Here is a 26,112-nt window from a genome sequence, read left to right as displayed (position 1 = left end):
ACTCTCGTAATTGCTGTGTTTTTGCGTGTTAAATCCCACATAATTTAAAAATCGGCTATAAAAAGGCACGTGTCGATTGATGTAAGAAATGTATACAAAAATACAATCGTGGTGGTTCAAAAGCTGTGTATAATATGTACACGATGACGAATCGTGGATATATAAATCGTAATGTGTATAATGTATATCGTATATGTATATCGTATATAAATGACGAATCGTGGATATATAAATATGATCCCGAAAAATAAACAGTAATCGACGGTATGGATTTTGTAAAATCGAGTCAAATACCATAACAACTTTCAAAACGAACCATTTTAAGTCAAGTCCCTGTTTAGTCGGAAACTGGTCAAAAACAACTGGTCATATCGCAATTTTTTCGATAGAGAAAAGGAAGGAAGATTATCATCAAGATAATCATATTTTGGCCATACCACAATCTGAGCTCTTTTTGAGCACCCAAAACATTGAATCGGGGCTATCTTACCTTGAGATATGTCCTCACATCAAATAGTCCTTTTTTGTTCCCAGCTGTACATATAATTGAGTGTTCAACGTTTTTTGACGACGAGAGAAGCTGATTAAGCCTTGTTTTGGAGATACTTTCTTCTGAGTGGCAAAACTGCGAAACTTTTAAAATGTTACAAAATAGGGTTTCAGACGCCTAAGATGTGTTTTTCATAATTTTTCAGAAACTTAAAAATAGTATGTAGATGACTTATTTCATGCTTTTCCCCATATATTGTTGGTCTCAGACTCTTCAATTTAAGTGTACTGGAATAGGATAATACGGCAACACTTGCCAATGATGCGCCGCATGATTAAAAATGCGGTCGTATCACTGTCTTCTTCTATCCATAGGGCCCTTATGGGCATCATTGTCGCATGTTCCATTTAACGGAAAAATCCAATGATGCGGCCCGGTGTAAAAAGGCTAGTAGATAATATACTAAATCATTAGATCTGGGGTGTTTCATTTAACAGATGTATAGATGTACATATATTAGGTTCAGCTAAAAAAATGTTTTTTTGAAATTTAAACGGGACACCCCTTTATTTTGTTATCTTTAGTTTGATAGTAATATTAAAGTTTTTATTTTTATTTAAAAAAACTTTTTAGAGGTTGCTACCGAATTTTACAAAATTTTTGAAACAAAAAAGTTCAAACATTTTTTTCTTTCATGTGGTGAAATCTGTTTCATATATATTGTGATACCATTAATATCGGCATTAATTAGTTATTGGCAGTAAAAAAACCTGCACAAGTTTTTGCGAACTAGTTAACTAAATATATCAACCAAAGCTGAACTTCTTGATATTCACCAACCGTTAATTTTTTAACAGTGACTAAAAAAAAAAATAAAAATACCTTATTATCAATATGAACTAGTTTCTAAGTTTCATATTATTTGAAAAGACCGACGAACATTTTTTAAATTTTATTAACTAACGAACAGAAAGTCCGCTTGAAAAAACAAAACAATAAAATGGTTCATCAAATTTTGGCCCAGCATTATGTATATGCATGTAACAGTCATACGATTTACCCACACTGTTCACAACTTATATTTTTAATCAGCATCAGTATTTTCTTGAGCTGATTGTCCACATCCTGGTCCTGTCACCTTAATTTCAGAAAAATTCGTATTATCCACATTGCGGCAATCGCAGAATCATAAGGAATTATCTAATATTTCATAATATGAGGAAAACTTAACAACCATTGCTTGCGTGATTCGGCGTTGGAGACAATTCGATCGTTAGAACTCTCGGATGGAAACTATAACATGGCATTAGAGTTATTGGAAAAGACATTGGAAACCGTAGATTTCGCTATGGCAACTTATGCGCCGAGCAGTCAGGTTGGCAGAAGTACAAAAACTAACCATTCTATGGTTAGTGTTAAATCCCACACAATTTAAAAATCGGCTATAAAAAGGCACGTGTCGATTGATGTAAGAAAAGTATACAAAAATACAATCGTGGTGGTTCAAAAGCTGTGTATAATATGTACACGATGGATTTTTTTTAAGCGAGTCAAATACCATAACAACTTTCAAAACGAACCATTTTAAGTCAAGTCCCTGTTTAGTCGGAAACTGGTCAAAAACAACTGGTCATATCGCAATTTTTTCGATAGAGAAAAGGAAGGAAGATCATCATCAAGATAATCATATTTTGGCCATACCACAATATGAGCTCTTCTTGAGCACCCAAAACATTTAATCAGGGCTATCTTACCTTGAGATATGTCCTCACATCAAATAGGCCCTTTTTGTTCCCAGCTTTACATATAATTGAGTGTTCAACGTTTTTTGACGACGAGAGAAGTTGATTAAGCCTTGTTTTGGAGATACTTTCTTCTGAGTTCCAAAACTGCGAAACTTTTAAAATGTTACAAAATAGGGTTTTAGACGCCTAAGATGTGTTTTTCATAATTTTTCAGAAACTTAAAAATAGTATGTAGAAACCTATGTAGATGACTTATTTCATGCTTTTCCCCATATATTTTTGGTCTCAGACTCTTCAATTTAAGTGTACTGGAATAGGATAATACGGCAACACTTGCCAATGATGCGCCGCCGTCTTCTTCTATCCACAGGGCCCTTATCATTGTCGCATGTTCCATTTAATATACTAAATCATTAGATCTGGGGTATTCATTTAACAGATGTATAGATGTACATATATTAGGTTCAGCTAAAAAAATGTTTTTTTGAAATTTAAACGGGACACCCCTTTATTTTGTTATCTTTAGTTTGATAGTAATATTAAAGTTTTTATTTTTATTTAAAAAAACGTTTTAGAGGTTGCTACCTAATTTTACAAAATTTTTGAAACAAAAAACATTTTACTTTTTTCTTTAATGTGGTGAAATCTGTTTCATATATATTGATACCATTAATATCGGCATTAATTAGTTATTGGCAGTAAAAAAACCTGCACAAGTTTTTTCGAACTACTTAACTAAATATATCAACCACAGTTTAACTTCTTGATATTCACCAACCGTTAATTTTTTAACAGTGACAAAAAAAAAAAAATAGGCAGTTTCTAAGTTTCATATTATTTGAAAAGACCGACGAACAACATTTTTTAATTTTATTTACTAACGAACAGGTCCGCTTGAAAAAACCTAACAAAAAAATTGTTCACAAATTGCCAGCCTATGTATGCATGTAGGTTAGGTTAGGTTGAGGCGGTGTCGGGCGCGACACACACCGGCCGGTTCGGCCCGTGTGATACCGCTGACGTTCCCTCCTTCGTGAACACTGTTATCCATTGTCCCACCGGATGCCCTGGCTTGCGATAACATTTTTTAAATTTTATTAACTAACGAACAGAAAGTCCGCTTGAAAAAACAAAACAATAAAATGGTTCATCAAATTTTGGCCCAGCATTATGTATATGCATGTAACAGTCATACGATTTACCCACACTGTTCACAACTTATATTTTTAATCAGCATCAGTATTTTCTTGAGCTGATTGTCCACATCCTGGTCCTGTCACCTTAATTTCAGAAAAATTCGTATTATCCACATTGCGGCAATCGCAGAATCATAAGGAATTATCTAATATTTCATAATATGAGGAAAACTTAACAACCATTGCTTGCGTGATTCGGCGTTGGAGACAATTCGATCGTTAGAACTCTCGGATGGAAACTATAACATGGCATTAGAGTTATTGGAAAAGACATTGGAAACCGTAGATTTCGCTATGGCAACTTATGCGCCGAGCAGTCAGGTTGGCAGAAGTACAAAAACTAACCATTCTATGGTTAGTGTTAAATCCCACACAATTTAAAAATCGGCTATAAAAAGGCACGTGTCGATTGATGTAAGAAAAGTATACAAAAATACAATCGTGGTGGTTCAAAAGCTGTGTATAATATGTACACGATGGATTTTTTTTAAGCGAGTCAAATACCATAACAACTTTCAAAACGAACCATTTTAAGTCAAGTCCCTGTTTAGTCGGAAACTGGTCAAAAACAACTGGTCATATCGCAATTTTTTCGATAGAGAAAAGGAAGGAAGATCATCATCAAGATAATCATATTTTGGCCATACCACAATATGAGCTCTTCTTGAGCACCCAAAACATTTAATCAGGGCTATCTTACCTTGAGATATGTCCTCACATCAAATAGGCCCTTTTTGTTCCCAGCTTTACATATAATTGAGTGTTCAACGTTTTTTGACGACGAGAGAAGTTGATTAAGCCTTGTTTTGGAGATACTTTCTTCTGAGTTCCAAAACTGCGAAACTTTTAAAATGTTACAAAATAGGGTTTTAGACGCCTAAGATGTGTTTTTCATAATTTTTCAGAAACTTAAAAATAGTATGTAGAAACCTATGTAGATGACTTATTTCATGCTTTTCCCCATATATTTTTGGTCTCAGACTCTTCAATTTAAGTGTACTGGAATAGGATAATACGGCAACACTTGCCAATGATGCGCCGCCGTCTTCTTCTATCCACAGGGCCCTTATCATTGTCGCATGTTCCATTTAATATACTAAATCATTAGATCTGGGGTATTCATTTAACAGATGTATAGATGTACATATATTAGGTTCAGCTAAAAAAATGTTTTTTTGAAATTTAAACGGGACACCCCTTTATTTTGTTATCTTTAGTTTGATAGTAATATTAAAGTTTTTATTTTTATTTAAAAAAACGTTTTAGAGGTTGCTACCTAATTTTACAAAATTTTTGAAACAAAAAACATTTTTTTCTTTAATGTGGTGAAATCTGTTTCATATATATTGATACCATTAATATCGGCATTAATTAGTTATTGGCAGTAAAAAAACCTGCACAAGTTTTTTCGAACTACTTAACTAAATATATCAACCACAGTTTAACTTCTTGATATTCACCAACCGTTAATTTTTTAACAGTGACAAAAAAAAAAAATATGAACTAGTTTCTAAGTTTCATATTATTTGAAAAGACCGACGAACAACATTTTTTTAATTTTATTTACTAACGAACAGAAAGTCCGCTTGAAAAAACCTAACAAAAAAATTGTTCATCAAATTTTGGCCCAGCCTTATGTATATGCATGTAGGTTAGGTTAGGTTGAGGCGGCTGTCGGGTTCGTCAGAGACCCGACACACCTAGGCCGGTTTCGGCCCGTTGTGATACCGCATAGATCGTTCCCTCTTCCTTCGTGAAACACTATGTTATCCATTGTCCCATCCGGATGCCCTTATGAAGCTTGCGATCCGTCTGGGACTGATTGTAGACATGTCCGAAATGTCAATTAGGAAACAGATGTTCCACAGTCTCCTCCTCGTCCTCATCTCTACAGCTCCGACAGAAGTCGTTATAGAGGCACCCAGCCTGTTTGCATGGGTGCCTATTAGCCAATGTCCGGTAAGGGAGCGTATGAATGAGTTACACCTGCTCCTACTGAGTTTGCAAAGCTCATCGGTGCGCTTCCTAGTAATGTTAGGCCATGTTTGCCGAGTTATGCGACATAGTGGCACTGTTTGCCATCTGTCATTTATTAGTCGCTTAAAATGTTCTTTTATTTTGAGCTTGCAGGTGGCCATTGGCATACGAATATCCTCCTTATCATGGAGAAGGGGAATTGTTGTACCAGCTCTGGCCAGCTCGTCTGCTATACAGTTGCCTTCAATGTCCTGGTGGCCCGGGACCCATATTAGGCTGATGACAAACTGATAAGCCATCTCATGGAGAGATTTGCGACAGTTTGCCACGGTAGCCGAGCTTGTTGTTATCGCATTCAGCGATTTGATTTGTAGGGGCACGTTCCTGAAGGCAGCTCAAGGCTTCCCTGATCGCTATGACTTCCGCTTGGAAGACACTGCAGTGATCTGGGAGCCTGAAAGAGTGTCTTATATTCAGCTGTTCGGAGTAGATTCCTCCTCCGACTTTGTTGTCCATCTTTGAGCCATCAGTAAAGATTTGAATGGCTACATCTGGGCCAGGTTGTCCCTCGAGCCAGTTGATGATTGTTACGAAAGGGGTATCTGTATACTCCCTCGGAACACAGTAGTCCGTTATTGTGGGGACGATTTTGTTTCCATTTAGGATGGACGCATGGCCGGTGTGATGTGACACCCATTGGTCAGAGTCTCTAAGACGGATTGCTGCCATTTCTGCCTGCTCCTTACCTGCAAGGTCAAGGCTCTGCAGGCATAGGATAGCATTTAGCGCATCCGTTGGTATTGTGCTCAGAGCTCCACTGATGCATAGGCCTGCAGTGCGCTGCACCTTGCCCAGTTGTTTAGTGATGGTCCCCTTTGATAGGGCAGGCCACCACACTGCGACTCCTTAGAGTAGTATTGGTCTTACTATTGCTAGGTATATCCATTGGACTATTCTTGGGTTCATGCCCCATTTTAGCCCAATGGCCTTCTTGCAAGTGTAGAGGGCTATCGTAGCCTTCTTCACTCTGTCTTTGATGCTCAGGTTCCAGCTAATTTTTGTCAATTACCAACCCTAAGTAACTGGCACTGTCGCTGAAGGAGAGCCTGCATCCGTTTAGTATTGGGGGGTTGAGAGACGGGATTTTGTATTTGGTTGTAAACAACACAAGTTCCGTTTTAGAGGGATTAACTCCCAGTCCACGCGACTTTGTCCATTCTGACAGTCGCGCGAGCTTTGCGGTCATTAGATCGCAGAGTGTTTGAGGGAATTTTTCCGAGAAGATAATGGCAACGTCGTCCGCGTATGCTACCACCTTGCAGCCCTTCCCTTCCAGGTCACACAGAATCTTGTTGACTGCTATGTTCCATAGAAGGGGAGACAGGACACCACCTTGCGGGGTGTCTCTGTTGACATACCTTGACTGAGTGGACGATCCCATTAATGATGTCACCGTCCTGCATGTGAGCAATTGATCTATGAGCATCACCAAGTGACGATCCACTCCCAGGGCAGTCAGGGCCTCCGTGATGGCTTCCGGTATGACGTTGTTAAAAGCTCCCTCGATGTCTAGGAAAGCTATTAAGGAGTATTCTTTGACGTGTAGGGATTTCTCTACCGTCGAGATTACTTCATGGAGTGCCGTTTCCGTGGATTTTCCTTTTCGGTAGGCATGTTGTGCGCCTGACAGCCACTGAGGATTTATGGTTGTTCTCAGCTGCAGCCCGACTAGTCTCTCAAAGGTTTTGAGAAGAAAGGACGATAGACTTATTGGTCTGAAGTCTTTTGGGGTTGTGTGTGAGGGTTTCCCTGCTTTGGGGATAAAGACAATTTTAGCCTTTAGCCAAGCGCGGGGGATTTTTCCCACTGTCAGTATCTTCCTAAAGATACTTTGCAGCCAGTTGATGGCCATGTCCCCGGCTTTTTGTAACTGAGCCGGAATGACTTGGTCCGGACCAGGCGATTTGAAGGATTTAAAGCTGTTTACTGCCCAGCTAATATTCCGTTTTGTGAGGATGTGCACCATCGAGGTTTCCGGGCCTTCACTTGGGGTGTCTGCCGGCTCGATGGTCGTGCACCCAGGAAAATGAGTATCGAGTAGAATATGTAGGGAGTCCTCACTAGAGTTTGTCCACGTACCATCCATTCTCTTGAGATATCCCACCGAGGGGGATGTTTTTGACAGGATCTTGCGTAGCCTTGCGGCTTCTGACGTGTCTTCAATTTCGGAGCAAAATTTTTGCCTTTTGGCTCTCCTAGTTTCTTTTTTGTATAGGGTTAATTTACTTTTGTAATTTTCCCAGTGCGCTTCCTCGCTGCTGCTTTTGGCTCTGTTAAAGAGAGTCCCGCAGACTTTCCGGAGGGTATCTATTTGTTCACACCACCAGGGGGTTTCTTTTTCCCTCTTGGTTTGGTTGAGGGGCAAGCTGCCACGAAGGCCTTATTGCAAGCTTCCGTGAACTGTCCACAAGACGATTAAGATCGTCTTGTATGTCCGGGCATTTTGGTGCTAGGGGGGGAGTAATCCCTCCATTTTTGGTCTATATATATCCCAGTTGGCTTTCCTGGGGTTAATATAGTTAGTAGGTTTGGTGCTTTCGAGCGATAGAACTGTCTCGATGTACCTGTGGTCGGCGAAGGAGTGATCCTCTAGGACTCTCCAACTCTTCATTATGTCTGACAGTTTGTGAGACAATAGAGTGAGGTCAATAACCTCTTGACGGTTTTTTATTATGAATGTGGGGTCGTTACCCCGATTACCAATAACTAGGTTGGAGTTTAAGATGAAGCTGAAAAGTGACTCACCCCTTACATTTGTATCCGAGCTCCCCCATTGGGTGTGGTGAGCGTTGGCATTGCAGCCTATTATTAGGCTTGTATCCGACCTTTCGCTGTCGCTGGCTATCTTGCGAACGAGGTCACTGGAAGGATCGCTTTCCTCGTGAGCCATGTAGGACGACACCAGGTTCAGGCGTGTCCCCTGTAGCTCTAGGCTAGCCGCCGTGTTGTCGCCATTGCTAAAATTGTGGAGCAGAAAGATATTTAGGTGCTTTCTTGCTAGTATGCTAGGTTCTAATTTTACCTTCAGTTTGGGCTACAATCAGCTTGTAGTCCTTCGTCGCTAATCCACAGACCTTGCCTCCTACTACCCAAGGCTCTTGGATTAGGACTATGTCCCCTCCGCTCGCGACTAAGCGGAGTATTAGGGCAGCGGATGCTGCTTTACAGTGGTGGAGATTTATCTGCAGAAGCCTCAGAGACTATATTATAGTTGTTCTCCACCACTGTTATGTCGAGAATCTCGTCACGACACAACGCCTCAAAATCGAGCATCAGCTCCGTCTCCGAGGAGTAGCTCTCTAGGGCCGGCTCCGGGTCTACGTCGGGTGCCTCGATCTCCGAGTCAACGTCCTGCTCAACTGGGTTGTTGACAGGACGCGCCTCGGCCGCTGCATCCGACTTGTAGACCTTCATGGTCACCGAGCTGAACCCGAAGTTGAGCTCTCCCTTGGCTGCCTCGATCGGGGCTAGTGACTCCTTATATAGGATTATCACTGCCTGGTTTGTGGGGCCTTTTGATGCCTCAACTTTGACCACCTTCCAGTCTGAGGTTGGCAGTGCTGGGTTGCATCTCTGCAACATCCTGAGGATTCGCTCGGGCTCCTTAAAAGTGGCCGGCACCCATATACGAGCCCTTGGTCTGCTGGGCACCTCGCTCCAGTCAACAGCGACGAGCTTCTCCCCAGCGTAGACTTCTCCGATTTGCGCCACCGCAGCTTTATATAGCTTCACGGACCGCTCATCTTCGCAGGCTACCACTTTGATGCTTCCCTGGAACCATCCCATGTCTTTACAGACTGGAGGTGGCCCGGGATCCTTATCGAGAAGCTCGAAGCAGCGGTCGGCCAGTGCCGCTTTCACCCACTTCCATTGGCTTCTAGGTATTTTCCCCTCCGCGCTGCCGTTGTCGAGAACGCCTATCAGCGTCCTCTCCTTGGCAATCTGCGCGAAGGATACGTTTGGTATCACCCTGGAGCGCTTCGCGGCAGGTCCGGGCGTCTCTTGAGAGCGCTGCCTCTTCGGTTGTGCTGCCACCTTCTGTGGCTCCACACTGAAGTTGGGCAACACCGCCGAGGCCCATTCCGGCGTTCTGCCGATGGAGTATGTGGCCAGCACTCCTCTTTTCGGCATAGCTATATTTCCTGGTTTGGACACTGGTTGATGGTAAGCCATCACCCGCCGCTTCACCGGAAGGTTGGGCAGCCGCAATATTGCTTAGCTGCCCTACCATGGTATCAGTTTTGGGTGTTGGCTTTCCACCCATCCCAGATTTGGGATGGGACCCACCCGGGTTCATACCTGCATATTGGGGCTGGGATGTGGGTAGGTAATGTGTAGGGATGGGAGTGTGTGAGCTACTTAATGAAAACCCGCTGGCTGTCCGGGACTGCTTATTTCCGGTACTCTCCCTCAGAGCCAACTTAGTTGATTCTCTTTGGGATGCCCGCTTATTCGCAGCTGACCTCCCCACTAGGGTAGGCCGTTCGCTATCCGCAACCTGCGACCCGTCCGGTGGTCTCAGCTAGGCCCCCTCTGAGCCACCACAAAGCCCAATAGGATCATCGGATATATGCATGTAACAGTCATACGATTTTCCCACACTGTTCAGAACCTTTAATCAGCATCATTATTTTCTTGAGCTGATTGTCCACCTCCTGGTTCTGTCACCTTAATTTCAGAAAAATTCGTATTATCCACATTGCGGCAATCGCAGAATCATAAGGAATTATCTAATATTTCATAATATGAGGAAAACTTAACAACCATTGCTTGCGTGATTCGGCGTTGGAGACAATTCGATCGTTAGAACTCTCGGATGGAAACTATAACATGGCATTAGAGTTATTGGAAAAGACATTGGAAACCGTAGATTTCGCTATGGCAACTTATGCGCCGAGCAGTCAGGTTGGCAGAAGTACAAAAACTAACCATTCTATGGTTAGTGTTAAATCCCACACAATTTAAAAATCGGCTATAAAAAGGCACGTGTCGATTGATGTAAGAAAAGTATACAAAAATACAATCGTGGTGGTTCAAAAGCTGTGTATAATATGTACACGATGGATTTTTTTTAAGCGAGTCAAATACCATAACAACTTTCAAAACGAACCATTTTAAGTCAAGTCCCTGTTTAGTCGGAAACTGGTCAAAAACAACTGGTCATATCGCAATTTTTTCGATAGAGAAAAGGAAGGAAGATCATCATCAAGATAATCATATTTTGGCCATACCACAATATGAGCTCTTCTTGAGCACCCAAAACATTGAATCAGGGCTATCTTACCTTGAGATATGTCCTCACATCAAATAGGCCCTTTTTGTTCCCAGCTTTACATATAATTGAGTGTTCAACGTTTTTTGACGACGAGAGAAGTTGATTAAGCCTTGTTTTGGAGATACTTTCTTCTGAGTGCCAAAACTGCGAAACTTTTAAAATGTTACAAAATAGGGTTTTAGACGCCTAAGATGTGTTTTTCATAATTTTTCAGAAACTTAAAAATAGTATGTAGATGACTTATTTCATGCTTTTCCCCATATATTGTTGGTCTCAGACTCTTCAATTTAAGTGTACTGGAATAGGATAATACGGCAACACTTGCCAATGATGCGCCGCATGATTAAAAATGCGGTCGTATCACTGTCTTCTTCTATCCATAGGGCCCTTATGGGCATCATTGTCGCATGTTCCATTTAACGGAAAAATCCAATGATGCGGCCCGGTGTAAAAAGGCTAGTAGATAATATACTAAATCATTAGATCTGGGGTGTTCATTTAACAGATGTATAGATGTACATATATTAGGTTCAGCTAAAAAAATGTTTTTTTGAAATTTAAACGGGACACCCCTTTATTTTGTTATCTTTAGTTTGATAGTAATATTAAAGTTTTTATTTTTATTTAAAAAAACTTTTTAGAGGTTGCTACCGAATTTTACAAAATTTTTGAAACAAAAAAGTTCAAACATTTTTTTCTTTCATGTGGTGAAATCTGTTTCATATATATTGTGATACCATTAATATCGGCATTAATTAGTTATTGGCAGTAAAAAAACCTGCACAAGTTTTTGCGAACTAGTTAACTAAATATATCAACCAAAGCTGAACTTCTTGATATTCACCAACCGTTAATTTTTTAACAGTGACTAAAAAAAAAATAATTATTATCAATATGAACTAGTTTCTAAGTTTCATATTATTTGAAAAGACCGACGAAAAACATTTTTAAAATTTTATTTAATAACGAACAGAAAGTCCGCTTGAAAAAACAAAACAATAAAATTGTTCATCAAATTTTGGCCCAGCATTATGTATATGCATGTAACAGTCATACGATTTACCCACACTGTTCACAACTTATATTTTTAATCAGCATCAGTATTTTCTTGAGCTGATTGTCCACATCCTGGTCCTGTCACCTTAATTTCAGAAAAATTCGTATTATCCACATTGCGGCAATCGCAGAATCATAAGGAATTATCTAATATTTCATAATATGAGGAAAACTTAACAAACATATATTTTAAGTGATTCTAATATATTTTCTTTATATATATTTAAGATTGGAACTTCACTCGGAGAGCGGAAATAACAAGCCAGAACTAATATTCATGGACCAAGTAGAGGACATTTCATCTGAGTTTATTTTACACAAAAACGAAAATTGCATTCAAATTCGCATTAATGATGGTAGTCGAGATGGTAGGATTGTTTTAACGAACTCTGTAAGAAATTCAAAACTATTATATTTTAAACTGTTATAAAAATACCAATAATGTTTTTTCAGGATGAAATCGGATTAAAGGAATGGGCGTCATCTTTGAGATCCGCGCACAAAATGTCGCAAGATCTCTTAGGATCAATGGCTAAAAAAGCTGGAAAAATTTATGGTAGTGAACGAGATGCCAACAAATCTATATATATTTTAGGGGGTAATTGTTCAACGAAATCGTCTAATGGGTCTAATTAATTATTTAACAATTTATGTACAACAATTACTGCTATGTAAAACGATGTAGAGGTATACACAATGGAAATAAATTTGGAGAGATTCCTAAAAACCCACCTCATCTTTAAATTTTTAATTTAAAAATATATTATATTATTATTATATTGTTAATAGAAATGGGTTTGCCTTAAAGCTCATAGTAAACTAGATAGTGAAATTGAGGTAAAGTTCTGTTCTGTTACTGTTCAAGAGCCCTACATAAGGGCTTGTTACTCTCGTAATTGCTGTGTTTTTGCGTGTTAAATCCCACATAATTTAAAAATCGGCTATAAAAAGGCACGTGTCGATTGATGTAAGAAATGTATACAAAAATACAATCGTGGTGGTTCAAAAGCTGTGTATAATATGTACACGATGACGAATCGTGGATATATAAATCGTAATGTGTATAATGTATATCGTATATGTATATCGTATATAAATGACGAATCGTGGATATATAAATATGATCCCGAAAAATAAACAGTAATCGACGGTATGGATTTTGTAAAAGCGAGTCAAATACCATAACAACTTTCAAAACGAACCATTTTAAGTCAAGTCCCTGTTTAGTCGGAAACTGGTCAAAAACAACTGGTCATATCGCAATTTTTTCGATAGAGAAAAGGAAGGAAGATCATCATCAAGATAATCATATTTTGGCCATACCACAATATGAGCTCTTCTTGAGCACCCAAAACATTGAATCAGGGCTATCTTACCTTGAGATATGTCCTCACATCAAATAGGCCCTTTTTGTTCCCAGCTTTACATATAATTGAGTGTTCAACGTTTTTTGACGACGAGAGAAGTTGATTAAGCCTTGTTTTGGAGATACTTTCTTCTGAGTGCCAAAACTGCGAAACTTTTAAAATGTTACAAAATAGGGTTTTAGACGCCTAAGATGTGTTTTTCATAATTTTTCAGAAACTTAAAAATAGTATGTAGATGACTTATTTCATGCTTTTCCCCATATATTGTTGGTCTCAGACTCTTCAATTTAAGTGTACTGGAATAGGATAATACGGCAACACTTGCCAATGATGCGCCGCATGATTAAAAATGCGGTCGTATCACTGTCTTCTTCTATCCATAGGGCCCTTATGGGCATCATTGTCGCATGTTCCATTTAACGGAAAAATCCAATGATGCGGCCCGGTGTAAAAAGGCTAGATTAGATCTGGGGTGTTCATTTAACAGATGTATAGATGTACATATATTAGGTTCAGCTAAAAAAATGTTTTTTTGAAATTTAAACGGGACACCCCTTTATTTTGTTATCTTTAGTTTGATAGTAATATTAAAGTTTTTATTTTTATTTAAAAAAAACTTTTTAGAGGTTGCTACCGAATTTTACAAAATTTTTGAAACAAAAAAGTTCAAACATTTTTTTCTTTCATGTGGTGAAATCTGTTTCATATATATTGTGATACCATTAATATCGGCATTAATTAGTTATTGGCAGTAAAAAAACCTGCACAAGTTTTTGCGAACTAGTTAACTAAATATATCAACCAAAGCTGAACTTCTTGATATTCACCAACCGTTTATTTTTTAACAGTGACTAAAAAAAAAATAATTATTATCAATATGAACTAGTTTCTAAGTTTCATATTATTTGAAAAGACCGACGAAAAACATTTTTAAAATTTTATTTAATAACGAACAGAAAGTCCGCTTGAAAAAACAAAACAATAAAATTGTTCATCAAATTTTGGCCCAGCATTATGTATATGCATGTAACAGTCATACGATTTACCCACACTGTTCACAACTTATATTTTTAATCAGCATCAGTATTTTCTTGAGCTAATTGTCCACATCCTGGTCCTGTCACCTTAATTTCAGAAAAATTCGTATTATCCACATTGCGGCAATCGCAGAATCATAAGGAATTATCTAATATTTCATAATATGAGGAAAACTTAACAAACATATATTTTAAGTGATTCTAATATATTTTCTTTATATATATTTAAGATTGGAACTTCACTCGGAGAGCGGAAATAACAAGCCAGAACTAATATTCATGGACCAAGTAGAGGACATTTCATCTGAGTTTATTTTACACAAAAACGAAAATTGCATTCAAATTCGCATTAATGATGGTAGTCGAGATGGTAGGATTGTTTTAACGAACTCTGTAAGAAATTCAAAACTATTATATTTTAAACTGTTATAAAAATACCAATAATGTTTTTTCAGGATGAAATCGGATTAAAGGAATGGGCGTCATCTTTGAGATCCGCGCACAAAATGTCGCAAGATCTCTTAGGATCAATGGCTAAAAAAGCTGGAAAAATTTATGGTAGTGAACGAGATGCCAACAAATCTATATATATTTTAGGGGTAATTGTTCAACGAAATCGTCTAATGGGTCTAATTAATTATTTAACAATTTATGTACAACAATTACTGCTATGTAAAACGATGTAGAGGTATACACAATGGAAATAAATTTGGAGAGATTCCTAAAAACCCACCTCATCTTTAAATTTTTAATTTAAAAATATATTATATTATTATTATATTGTTAATAGAAATGGGTTTGCCTTAAAGCTCATAGTAAACTAGATAGTGAAATTGAGGTAAAGTTCTGTTCTGTTACTGTTCAAAAGCCCTACATAAGGGCTTGTTACTCTCGTAATTGCTGTGTTTTTGCGTGTTAAATCCCACATAATTTAAAAATCGGCTATAAAAAGGCACGTGTCGATTGATGTAAGAAATGTATACAAAAATACAATCGTGGTGGTTCAAAAGCTGTGTATAATATGTACACGATGACGAATCGTGGATATATAAATCGTAATGTGTATAATGTATATCGTATATGTATATCGTATATAAATGACGAATCGTGGATATATAAATATGATCCCGAAAAATAAACAGTAATCGACGGTATGGATTTTGTAAAAGCGAGTCAAATACCATAACAACTTTCAAAACGAACCATTTTAAGTCAAGTCCCTGTTTAGTCGGAAACTGGTCAAAAACAACTGGTCATATCGCAATTTTTTCGATAGAGAAAAGGAAGGAAGATCATCATCAAGATAATCATATTTTGGCCATACCACAATATGAGCTCTTCTTGAGCACCCAAAACATTGAATCAGGGCTATCTTACCTTGAGATATGTCCTCACATCAAATAGGCCCTTTTTGTTCCCAGCTTTACATATAATTGAGTGTTCAACGTTTTTTGACGACGAGAGAAGTTGATTAAGCCTTGTTTTGGAGATACTTTCTTCTGAGTGCCAAAACTGCGAAACTTTTAAAATGTTACAAAATAGGGTTTTAGACGCCTAAGATGTGTTTTTCATAATTTTTCAGAAACTTAAAAATAGTATGTAGATGACTTATTTCATGCTTTTCCCCATATATTGTTGGTCTCAGACTCTTCAATTTAAGTGTACTGGAATAGGATAATACGGCAACACTTGCCAATGATGCGCCGCATGATTAAAAATGCGGTCGTATCACTGTCTTCTTCTATCCATAGGGCCCTTATGGGCATCATTGTCGCATGTTCCATTTAACGGAAAAATCCAATGATGCGGCCCGGTGTAAAAAGGCTAGTAGATAATATACTAAATCATTAGATCTGGGGTGTTCATTTAACAGATGTATAGATGTACATATATTAGGTTCAGCTAAAAAAATGTTTTTTTGAAATTTAAACGGGACACCCCTTTATTTTGTTATCTTTAGTTTGATAGTAATATTAAAGTTTTTATTTTTATTTAAAAAAACTTTTTAGAGGTTGCTACCGAATTTTACAAAATTTTTGAAACAAAAAAGTTCAAACATTTTTTTCTTTCATGTGGTGAAATCTGTTTCATATATATTGTGATACCATTAATATCGGCATTAATTAGTTATTGGCAGTAAAAAAACCTGCACAAGTTTTTGCGAACTAGTTAACTAAATATATCAACCAAAGCTGAACTTCTTGATATTCACCAACCGTTTATTTTTTAACAGTGACTAAAAAAAAAATAATTATTATCAATATGAACTAGTTTCTAAGTTTCATATTATTTGAAAAGACCGACGAAAAACATTTTTAAAATTTTATTTAATAACGAACAGAAAGTCCGCTTGAAAAAACAAAACAATAAAATTGTTCATCAAATTTTGGCCCAGCATTATGTATATGCATGTAACAGTCATACGATTTACCCACACTGTTCACAACTTATATTTTTAATCAGCATCAGTATTTTCTTGAGCTGATTGTCCACATCCTGGTCCTGTCACCTTAATTTCAGAAAAATTCGTATTATCCACATTGCGGAAATCGCAGAATCATAAGGAATTATCTAATATTTCATAATATGAGGAAAACTTAACAAACATATATTTTAAGTGATTCTAATATATTTTCTTTATATATATTTAAGATTGGAACTTCACTCGGAGAGCGGAAATAACAAGCCAGAACTAATATTCATGGACCAAGTAGAGGACATTTCATCTGAGTTTATTTTACACAAAAACGAAAATTGCATTCAAATTCGCATTAATGATGGTAGTCGAGATGGTAGGATTGTTTTAACGAACTCTGTAAGAAATTCAAAACTATTATATTTTAAACTGTTATAAAAATACCAATAATGTTTTTTCAGGATGAAATCGGATTAAAGGAATGGGCGTCATCTTTGAGATCCGCGCACAAAATGTCGCAAGATCTCTTAGGATCAATGGCTAAAAAAGCTGGAAAAATTTATGGTAGTGAACGAGATGCCAACAAATCTATATATATTTTAGGGGTAATTGTTCAACGAAATCGTCTAATGGGTCTAATTAATTATTTAACAATTTATGTACAACAATTACTGCTATGTAAAACGATGTAGAGGTATACACAATGGAAATAAATTTGGAGAGATTCCTAAAAACCCACCTCATCTTTAAATTTTTAATTTAAAAATATATTATATTATTATTATATTGTTAATAGAAATGGGTTTGCCTTAAAGCTCATAGTAAACTAGATAGTGAAATTGAGGTAAAGTTCTGTTCTGTTACTGTTCAAGAGCCCTACATAAGGGCTTGTTACTCTCGTAATTGCTGTGTTTTTGCGTGTTAAATCCCACATAATTTAAAAATCGGCTATAAAAAGGCACGTGTCGATTGATGTAAGAAATGTATACAAAAATACAATCGTGGTGGTTCAAAAGCTGTGTATAATATGTACACGATGACGAATCGTGGATATATAAATCGTAATGTGTATAATGTATATCGTATATGTATATCGTATATAAATGACGAATCGTGGATATATAAATATGATCCCGAAAAATAAACAGTAATCGACGGTATGGATTTTGTAAAAGCGAGTCAAATACCATAACAACTTTCAAAACGAACCATTTTAAGTCAAGTCCCTGTTTAGTCGGAAACTGGTCAAAAACAACTGGTCATATCGCAATTTTTTCGATAGAGAAAAGGAAGGAAGATCATCATCAAGATAATCATATTTTGGCCATACCACAATATGAGCTCTTCTTGAGCACCCAAAACATTGAATCAGGGCTATCTTACCTTGAGATATGTCCTCACATCAAATAGGCCCTTTTTGTTCCCAGCTTTACATATAATTGAGTGTTCAACGTTTTTTGACGACGAGAGAAGTTGATTAAGCCTTGTTTTGGAGATACTTTCTTCTGAGTGCCAAAACTGCGAAACTTTTAAAATGTTACAAAATAGGGTTTTAGACGCCTAAGATGTGTTTTTCATAATTTTTCAGAAACTTAAAAATAGTATGTAGATGACTTATTTCATGCTTTTCCCCATATATTGTTGGTCTCAGACTCTTCAATTTAAGTGTACTGGAATAGGATAATACGGCAACACTTGCCAATGATGCGCCGCATGATTAAAAATGCGGTCGTATCACTGTCTTCTTCTATCCATAGGGCCCTTATGGGCATCATTGTCGCATGTTCCATTTAACGGAAAAATCCAATGATGCGGCCCGGTGTAAAAAGGCTAGTAGATAATATACTAAATCATTAGATCTGGGGTGTTCATTTAACAGATGTATAGATGTACATATATTAGGTTCAGCTAAAAAAATGTTTTTTTGAAATTTAAACGGGACACCCCTTTATTTTGTTATCTTTAGTTTGATAGTAATATTAAAGTTTTTATTTTTATTTAAAAAAAACTTTTTAGAGGTTGCTACCGAATTTTACAAAATTTTTGAAACAAAAAAGTTCAAACATTTTTTTCTTTCATGTGGTGAAATCTGTTTCATATATATTGTGATACCATTAATATCGGCATTAATTAGTTATTGGCAGTAAAAAAACCTGCACAAGTTTTTGCGAACTAGTTAACTAAATATATCAACCAAAGCTGAACTTCTTGATATTCACCAACCGTTAATTTTTTAACAGTGACTAAAAAAAAATAATTATTATCAATATGAACTAGTTTCTAAGTTTCATATTATTTGAAAAGACCGACGAAAAACATTTTTAAAATTTTATTTAATAACGAACAGAAAGTCCGCTTGAAAAAACAAAACAATAAAATTGTTCATCAAATTTTGGCCCAGCATTATGTATATGCATGTAACAGTCATACGATTTACCCACACTGTTCACAACTTATATTTTTAATCAGCATCAGTATTTTCTTGAGCTGATTGTCCACATCCTGGTCCTGTCACCTTAATTTCAGAAAAATTCGTATTATCCACATTGCGGCAATCGCAGAATCATAAGGAATTATCTAATATTTCATAATATGAGGAAAACTTAACAAACATATATTTTAAGTGATTCTAATATATTTTCTTTATATATATTTAAGATTGGAACTTCACTCGGAGAGCGGAAATAACAAGCCAGAACTAATATTCATGGACCAAGTAGAGGACATTTCATCTGAGTTTATTTTACACAAAAACGAAAATTGCATTCAAATTCGCATTAATGATGGTAGTCGAGATGGTAGGATTGTTTTAACGAACTCTGTAAGAAATTCAAAACTATTATATTTTAAACTGTTATAAAAATACCAATAATGTTTTTTCAGGATGAAATCGGATTAAAGGAATGGGCGTCATCTTTGAGATCCGCGCACAAAATGTCGCAAGATCTCTTAGGATCAATGGCTAAAAAAGCTGGAAAAATTTATGGTAGTGAACGAGATGCCAACAAATCTATATATATTTTAGGGGTAATTGTTCAACGAAATCGTCTAATGGGTCTAATTAATTATTTAACAATTTATGTACAACAATTACTGCTATGTAAAACGATGTAGAGGTATACACAATGGAAATAAATTTGGAGAGATTCCTAAAAACCCACCTCATCTTTAAATTTTTAATTTAAAAATATATTATATTATTATTATATTGTTAATAGAAATGGGTTTGCCTTAAAGCTCATAGTAAACTAGATAGTGAAATTGAGGTAAAGTTCTGTTCTGTTACTGTTCAAGAGCCCTACATAAGGGCTTGTTTCTCTCGTAATTGCTGTGTTTTTGCGTGTTAAGTCCCACATAATTTAAAAATCGGCTATAAAAAGGCACGTGTCGATTGATGTAAGAAATGTATACAAAAATACAATCGTGGTGGTTCAAAAGCTGTGTATAATATGTACACGATGACGAATCGTGGATATATAAATCGTAATGTGTATAATGTATATCGTATATGTATATCGTATATAAATGACGAATCGTGGATATATAAATATGATCCCGAAAAATAAACAGTAATCGAAAACTGGTCAAAAACAACTGGTCATATCGCAATTTTTTCGATAGAGAAAAGGAAGGAAGATTATCATCAAGATAATCATATTTTGGCCATACCACAATCTGAGCTCTTTTTGAGCACCCAAAACATTGAATCGGGGCTATCTTACCTTGAGATATGTCCTCACATCAAATAGTCCTTTTTTGTTCCCAGCTGTACATATAATTGAGTGTTCAACGTTTTTTGACGACGAGAGAAGCTGATTAAGCCTTGTTTTGGAGATACTTTCTTCTGAGTGGCAAAACTGCGAAACTTTTAAAATGTTACAAAATAGGGTTTCAGACGCCTAAGATGTGTTTTTCATAATTTTTCAGAAACTTAAAAATAGTATGTAGATGACTTATTTCATGCTTTTCCCCATATATTGTTGGTCTCAGACTCTTCAATTTAAGTGTACTGGAATAGGATAATACGGCAACACTTGCCAATGATGCGCCCCATGATTAAAAATGCGGTCGTATCACTGTCTTCTTCTATCCATAGGGCCCTTATGGGCATCATTGTCGCATGTTCCATTTAACGGAAAAACAATGATGCGGCCCGTGTAAAAAGGCTAGTAGATAATATACTAAATCATTAGATCTGGGGTGTTCATTTAACAGATGTATAGATGTACATCTAATAATTTAGTATATTATCTACTAGCCTTTTTACACCGGGCCGCATCATTGGATTTTTCCGTTAAATGGAACATGCGACAATGATGCCCATAAGGGCCCTATGGATAGATGTACATCTATACATCTGTTAAATGAACACCCCAGATCTAATGATTTAGTATATTATCTACTAGCCTTTTTACACCGGGCCGCATCATTGGATTTTTCCGTTAAATGGAACATGCGACAATGATGCCCATAAGGGCCCTATGGATAGAAGAAGACAGTGATACGACCGCATTTTTAATCATGCGGCGCATCATTGGCAAGTGTTGCCGTATTATCCTATTCCAGTACACTTAAATTGAAGAGTCTGAGACCAACAATATATGGGGAAAAGCATGAAATAAGTCATCTACATACTATTTTTAAGTTTCTGAAAAATTATGAAAAACACATCTTAGGCGTCTGAAACCCTATTTTGTAACATTTTAAAAGTTTCGCAGTTTTGCACTCAGAAGAAAGTATCTCCAAAACAAGGCTTAATCAGCTTCTCTCGTCGTCAAAAAACGTTGAACACTCAATTATATGTACAGCTGGGAACAAAAAAGGACTATTTGATGTGAGGACATATCTCAAGGTAAGATAGCCCCGATTCAATGTTTTGGGTGCTCAAAAAGAGCTCAGATTGTGGTATGGCCAAAATATGATTATCTTGATGATAATCTTCCTTCCTTTTCTCTATCGAAAAAATTGCGATATGACCAGTTGTTTTTGACCAGTTTCCGACTAAACAGGGACTTGACTTAAAATGGTTCGTTTTGAAAGTTGTTATGGTATTTGACTCGCTTTTACAAAATCCATACCGTCGATTACTGTTTATTTTTCGGGATCATATTTATATATCCACGATTCGTCATTTATATACGATATACATATACGATATACATTATTCACATTACGATTTATATATCCACGATTCGTCATCGTGTACATATTATACACAGCTTTTGAACCACCACGATTGTATTTTTGTATACATTTCTTACATCAATCGACACGTGCCTTTTTATAGCCGATTTTTAAATTATGTGGGACTTAACACGCAAAAACACAGCAATTACGAGAGTAACAAGCCCTTATGTAGGGCTCTTGAACAGTAACAGAACAGAACTTTACCTCAATTTCACTATCTAGTTTACTATGAGCTTTAAGGCAAACCCATTTCTATTAACAATATAATAATAATATAATATATTTTTAAATTAAAAATTTAAAGATGAGGTGGGTTTTTAGGAATCTCTCCAAATTTATTTCCATTGTGTATACCTCTACATCGTTTTACATAGCAGTAATTGTTGTAAATTGTTGTACATAAATTGTTAAATAATTAATTAGACCCATTAGACGATTTCGTTGAACAATTACCCCCTAAAATATATATAGATTTGTTGGCATCTCGTTCACTACCATAAATTTTTCCAGCTTTTTTAGCCATTGATCCTAAGAGATCTTGCGACATTTTGTGCGCGGATCTCAAAGATGACGCCCATTCCTTTAATCCGATTTCATCCTGAAAAAACATTATTGGTATTTTTATAACAGTTTAAAATATAATAGTTTTGAATTTCTTACAGAGTTCGTTAAAACAATCCTACCATCTCGACTACCATCATTAATGCGAATTTGAATGCAATTTTCGTTTTTGTGTAAAATAAACTCAGATGAAATGTCCTCTACTTGGTCCATGAATATTAGTTCTGGCTTGTTATTTCCGCTCTCCGAGTGAAGTTCCAATCTTAAATATATATAAAGAAAATATATTAGAATCACTTAAAATATATGTTTGTTAAGTTTTCCTCATATTATGAAATATTAGATAATTCCTTATGATTCTGCGATTTCCGCAATGTGGATAATATGAATTTTTCTGAAATTAAGGTGACAGGACCAGGATGTGGACAATCAGCTCAAGAAAATACTGATGCTGATTAAAAATATAAGTTGTGAAGAGTGTGGGTAAATCGTATGACTGTTATAGCCTTTTTACACTGGGCGCGTCTGCTATCGATATCGGCATAGACGCAATGAAGCAGAAAAGGCGTTTACATTGGAAGACGTGCGTCTTGAATTTGGATTTGGGTGTTTGATGACAAGGAAAGATACACAAATTTTTGAAAATCAACAGAATTAAGCAAGACGTCAGGAAAATGGACGAAAAAGAATTGATTCTCATATTTAAATATTATTTTCAGACATTTCATTGTAGAGTTTGTGGGAGTTCTTCTTCAAATTATGAAAACCACCGAAGTTCGTCTCCAGCAGTGTCTTAATGGCATCAGGGGGTCAGAAAAATTTCATATGATAATAATACAATCAGTTTCAAGTATTTTATTTAATGACTTTATGTATATTTTCACCTTTTTGCACAATCATACAGTTTTAGCGCCAAAATTTGATTTTTGATCTACAATTTGTTGTTGTTATTAGTGGTGATAGTTGCGCTGATAGGCAGAAAATACCAAAAATGAGCAAAATCAATCGAATATACCGAATAGACGCACATGAATCAGACACTGACGCAACTTTTTGCCACCACTAGGGCCCTATGCTTAACCTATGTAAAAAAAACTGCGTCTTCGCCAAGACGCAAAGAAGCATGACGCAGCCCCAGTGTAAACGGCCTATTACATGCATATACATAATGCTGGGCCAAAATTTGATGAACAATTTTATTGTTTTGTTTTTTCAAGCGGACTTTCTGTTCGTTATTAAATAAAATTTTAAAAATGTTTTTCGTCGGTCTTTTCAAATAATATGAAACTTAGAAACTAGTTCATATTGATAATAATTATTTTTTTTTAGTCACTGTTAAAAAATTAACGGTTGGTGAATATCAAGAAGTTCAGCTTTGGTTGATATATTTAGTTAACTAGTTCGCAAAAACTTGTGCAGGTTTTTTTACTGCCAATAACTAATTAATGCCGATATTAATGGTATCACAATATATATGAAACAGATTTCACCACATGAAAGAAAAAAATGTTTGAACTTTTTTGTTTCAAAAATTTTGTAAAATTCGGTAGCAACCTCTAAAAAGTTTTTTTAAATAAAAATAAAAACTTTAATATTACTATCAAACTCAAGATAACAAAATAAAGGGGTGTCCCGTTTAAATTTCAAAAAAACATTTTTTTAGCTGAACCTAATATATGTACATCTATACATCTGTTAAATGAACACCCCAGATCTAATGATTTAGTATATTATCTACTAGCCTTTTTACACCGGGCCGCATCATTGGATTTTTCCGTTAAATGGAACATGCGACAATGATGCCCATAAGGGCCCTATGGATAGAAGAAGACAGTGATACGACCGCATTTTTAATCATGCGGCGCATCATTGGCAAGTGTTGCCGTATTATCCTATTCCAGTACACTTAAATTGAAGAGTCTGAGACCAAAAATATATGGGGAAAAGCATGAAATAAGTCATCTACATACTATTTTTAAGTTTCTGAAAAATTATGAAAAACACATCTTAGGCGTCTAAAACCCTATTTTGTAACATTTTAAAAGTTTCGCAGTTTTGGCACTCAGAAGAAAGTATCTCCAAAACAAGGCTTAATCAACTTCTCTCGTCGTCAAAAAACGTTGAACACTCAATTATATGTAAAGCTGGGAACAAAAAGGGCCTATTTGATGTGAGGACATATCTCAAGGTAAGATAGCCCTGATTCAATGTTTTGGGTGCTCAAGAAGAGCTCATATTGTGGTATGGCCAAAATATGATTATCTTGATGATGATCTTCCTTCCTTTTCTCTATCGAAAAAATTGCGATATGACCAGTTGTTTTTGACCAGTTTCCGACTAAACAGGGACTTGACTTAAAATGGTTCGTTTTGAAAGTTGTTATGGTATTTGACTCGCTTTTACAAAATCCATACCGTCGATTACTGTTTATTTTTCGGGATCATATTTATATATCCACGATTCGTCATTTATATACGATATACATATACGATATACATTATACACATTACGATTTATATATCCACGATTCGTCATCGTGTACATATTATACACAGCTTTTGAACCACCACGATTGTATTTTTGTATACATTTCTTACATCAATCGACACGTGCCTTTTTATAGCCGATTTTTAAATTATGTGGGATTTAACACGCAAAAACACAGCAATTACGAGAGTAACAAGCCCTTATGTAGGGCTCTTGAACAGTAACAGAACAGAACTTTACCTCAATTTCACTATCTAGTTTACTATGAGCTTTAAGGCAAACCCATTTCTATTAACAATATAATAATAATATAATATATTTTTAAATTAAAAATTTAAAGATGAGGTGGGTTTTTAGGAATCTCTCCAAATTTATTTCCATTGTGTATACCTCTACATCGTTTTACATAGCAGTAATTGTTGTACATAAATTGTTAAATAATTAATTAGACCCATTAGACGATTTCGTTGAACAATTACCCCCTAAAATATATATAGATTTGTTGGCATCTCGTTCACTACCATAAATTTTTCCAGCTTTTTTAGCCATTGATCCTAAGAGATCTTGCGACATTTTGTGCGCGGATCTCAAAGATGACGCCCATTCCTTTAATCCGATTTCATCCTGAAAAAACATTATTGGTATTTTTATAACAGTTTAAAATATAATAGTTTTGAATTTCTTACAGAGTTCGTTAAAACAATCCTACCATCTCGACTACCATCATTAATGCGAATTTGAATGCAATTTTCGTTTTTGTGTAAAATAAACTCAGATGAAATGTCCTCTACTTGGTCCATGAATATTAGTTCTGGCTTGTTATTTCCGCTCTCCGAGTGAAGTTCCAATCTTAAATATATATAAAGAAAATATATTAGAATCACTTAAAATATATGTTTGTTAAGTTTTCCTCATATTATGAAATATTAGATAATTCCTTATGATTCTGCGATTTCCGCAATGTGGATAATACGAATTTTTCTGAAATTAAGGTGACAGGACCAGGATGTGGACAATCAGCTCAAGAAAATACTGATGCTGATTAAAAATATAAGTTGTGAACAGTGTGGGTAAATCGTATGACTGTTATAGCCTTTTTACACTGGGCGCGTCTGCTATCGATATCGGCATAGACGCAATGAAGCAGAAAAGGCGTTTACATTGGAAGACGTGCGTCTTGAATTTGGATTTGGGTGTTTGATGACAAGGAAAGATACACAAATTTTTGAAAATCAACAGAATTAAGCAAGACGTCAGG

At 36.0% G+C, this 26,112-nt stretch overlaps 6 long non-coding RNA genes across 9 annotated transcripts; 4 read left to right on the top strand and 2 right to left on the bottom strand.

Annotated features, from left to right (window-relative positions):
- Positions 1 to 248: 248 nt before the first annotated feature.
- On the top strand, positions 249 to 12,535 carry LOC121404924. 4 transcript variants are annotated; one of them, XR_005968278.1, is made up of 3 exons: positions 249 to 264; positions 12,028 to 12,190; positions 12,253 to 12,535. It is a non-coding gene; the product is annotated as an uncharacterized LOC121404924 (long non-coding RNA). The 4 variants fall into 4 exon arrangements; XR_005968279.1 differs by lacking the exon at positions 249 to 264 and adding an exon at positions 10,391 to 10,406; XR_005968277.1 differs by lacking the exon at positions 249 to 264 and adding an exon at positions 11,458 to 11,473.
- Positions 12,536 to 14,306: 1,771 nt separating this feature from the next.
- LOC121404928 lies at positions 14,307 to 14,940 on the top strand. The gene is made up of 2 exons (XR_005968287.1): positions 14,307 to 14,596; positions 14,659 to 14,940. It is a non-coding gene; the product is annotated as an uncharacterized LOC121404928 (long non-coding RNA).
- A 1,604-nt stretch (positions 14,941 to 16,544) lies between these two features.
- On the top strand, positions 16,545 to 17,362 carry LOC121404926. The gene is made up of 2 exons (XR_005968285.1): positions 16,545 to 17,018; positions 17,081 to 17,362. It is a non-coding gene; the product is annotated as an uncharacterized LOC121404926 (long non-coding RNA).
- A 1,604-nt stretch (positions 17,363 to 18,966) lies between these two features.
- On the top strand, positions 18,967 to 19,784 carry LOC121404927. The gene is made up of 2 exons (XR_005968286.1): positions 18,967 to 19,440; positions 19,503 to 19,784. It is a non-coding gene; the product is annotated as an uncharacterized LOC121404927 (long non-coding RNA).
- Positions 19,785 to 22,111: 2,327 nt separating this feature from the next.
- LOC121404922 lies at positions 22,112 to 22,711 on the bottom strand. The gene is made up of 2 exons (XR_005968275.1): positions 22,467 to 22,711; positions 22,112 to 22,404 (listed from the first exon to the last, which is right to left on the bottom strand). It is a non-coding gene; the product is annotated as an uncharacterized LOC121404922 (long non-coding RNA).
- A 2,484-nt stretch (positions 22,712 to 25,195) lies between these two features.
- On the bottom strand, positions 25,196 to 25,925 carry LOC121404919. Its single transcript, XR_005968272.1, has 2 exons — positions 25,541 to 25,925; positions 25,196 to 25,478 (listed from the first exon to the last, which is right to left on the bottom strand). It is a non-coding gene; the product is annotated as an uncharacterized LOC121404919 (long non-coding RNA).
- Positions 25,926 to 26,112: the final 187 nt, after the last annotated feature.

Source organism: Drosophila obscura, unplaced genomic scaffold (assembly GCF_018151105.1).
Source record: "Drosophila obscura isolate BZ-5 IFL unplaced genomic scaffold, ASM1815110v1 contig_56, whole genome shotgun sequence".
NCBI classification, from domain to species: Eukaryota; Metazoa; Arthropoda; class Insecta; order Diptera; family Drosophilidae; genus Drosophila; species Drosophila obscura.
Note: the sequence above shows the minus strand (reverse complement) of the source record. Positions and strands in the feature narration are given on the sequence as shown.